This window comes from Ochotona princeps, chromosome 12 (assembly GCF_030435755.1).
Source record: "Ochotona princeps isolate mOchPri1 chromosome 12, mOchPri1.hap1, whole genome shotgun sequence".
In the NCBI taxonomy this organism is placed as follows: Eukaryota; Metazoa; Chordata; class Mammalia; order Lagomorpha; family Ochotonidae; genus Ochotona; species Ochotona princeps.
In genome coordinates, this window is record NC_080843.1 from 32997488 (window position 1) to 32999731 (window position 2244).

The following is a 2244-nucleotide window of genomic DNA, read 5'->3' on the forward strand; positions in this document are numbered from 1 at the left end:
CTATTAATGCCCTAATATTTATCGCACTCAATTCACAAAACTAAAACTTGTAATAAACCCAGATGTCTGTCAAATGACTGAAAGGAAAAATGTGGTATAAATACACCATGGACTATTCTTTATCCATAAAAAAAAAGAATGAAATTTTCTCTTTTGAAATAATATGTCTGTAATTAGAAAGCCACATGCTTAGTGAAATGAGCCAATCTTGAAATAAATCATGTGTTTTCTCTGATATGTAGTAGTTAATATATAATACAAATATTGGACATCTTCTGATTTGATTATTCCTTTTTCCTTAAGATTTATTTATCTTTTTTGCAAAGTCAGATATATACAGAGAAGGAGAGACAAAGAGGAACATTTTCTGTCTGTTGATTTATTCTCCAACTGGCAGCAACGGCAGGAACTTAGTTGATCCCCAGCCAGGAGCCAGGAACTCTTCCAGGTCTCCCACGCGGGTGCAGGATCCCAAGGCTTTGGGCCATCCTCAACTGCTTTCCCAGGCCATTAGCAGGGAGGGAGCTGGATGGGAAGTGGAGCTGCCGGGATTAGAACTGGGGTCCGTATGGGAACCAGGAGCATTCAAGGTAAGAACTTTAGGTGCTAGGATACTACGCCAGGCCCTGATTATTGCTTTTAGCCCTTGTTAATACTCTTGTGGAACTGTGGCCTGTATATTTCTTACTTGCTGAGTAGTGTGGTTAGTGGTGCACTAATTCTTTGAATATACTGTAGAATGAAATTGATTATTTTTTGTAAAAATTAAGAGGAAAAAGAAAAGAAAGAAAGTCCAAGAAACTGAGGGAGGCTGGGTAACAGAGTGTGCAATATAGTTGTCTTAGAATTGTAACTATAAAATATGTTCTTATATTAGTAAACATGAAAAAATGATTTAAGGGTTTGATTCTAGGATTTAATAATTGAGCTTGGTTTGATATCTAGCTGTTTTACTTACGAGGTAGAGATTTTGCAAAGTTGTGAAACTTGGCTTATCTCGATAAGCTGGTCTGCTAATACGGATGCTGTGGTACAAATGAGAAACTGAGAGAATTAACTATCTCTTGTGGGATCTCAGTTTGCATGAGAAGGTTGTTATATAACTTGTAAGATGATCTCTCTTTTATGCTTCAGCATAGCCCAGCACAGCCCAGCACCAGCTGGTGCTGTGCTCTGGAATTTCTGGAACTGTGGGCCAATAAACCTCTTTACTTACACAGTATCACATCTCTGAGATTTGTTAGATACAGTAATGGAAAACAGAATAAACACAAAGAACATTATAATAGAACTTACTCCACAGGATTAAGAATTAGGAATGAATGTTTTCATACAGGGGGTTAAGATAGTACTTTGATGATTACATTCTATATTGAGACTGTCCCAGTCCCAGCTGTTGTGACTATTTGGAGAATGAACCAGAAAGTGGAAGCCTTAACCCACCTCTCCATCTTAACTCTGTTTCTCTTTCCCACTTCCTTTCCCATCTGTTCCTCTGCTTTGCAAACACTTGAAATATATCTTTCCAAAATTCTCCAGTCTTTCTGTATTGACATATTTTGCAATGTGACTATGTCTTCTCTCAGCAGTTGTGAAGCTGATGTTCCCTTTAGGATATCCTTGATACACGGTTTTGCCAAAATAATACATAAACAATGGCATTGTCCTATTTCTGAGCCCACACCACTAGGGCCCTTGAGGCCTCCTTATCTTTTTCAGACACCTGACACTTACCATGTGAACAGATTCAGTATTACATGCTGGTTCACTAGAGACACATAAACTGTGCCAGACAGATCAGCCAGCAGCCAGATAATCCCTGAAGTGCATGAGTGAAACATAAGCAAAACTTGATGATGTCAGCCAAACCTAGATCAGAACATGATCTGGGTGTTATTATTCATAATCTTGAATAGTCATGGATTGCTATGTTTTTAAAACCATGTTGTTTGTAACAAAGTGTCATTATTGGGGTGTGTGTGTGTGAATTCTATTCATGGAATCAGTTAAATAATATGTGCTTATTCATTTATACTTTTGATATATATAAATTTATGTATTGGGGGCCAGTATGATGGCTCAACTGGCTAAGCCTTCCCCTGCAAATGCTAGAATCCCATATTTGTGCCAGTTCATGTTCTAGCTGCTTTACTTCTGACTCATTTACCTGCCTGTATTCTGGGAAGGCAGTGGAGGTGGTCAAAGTGTGTGGGATCTTGTACCCTTGTGGGGAATCTAGAAGAA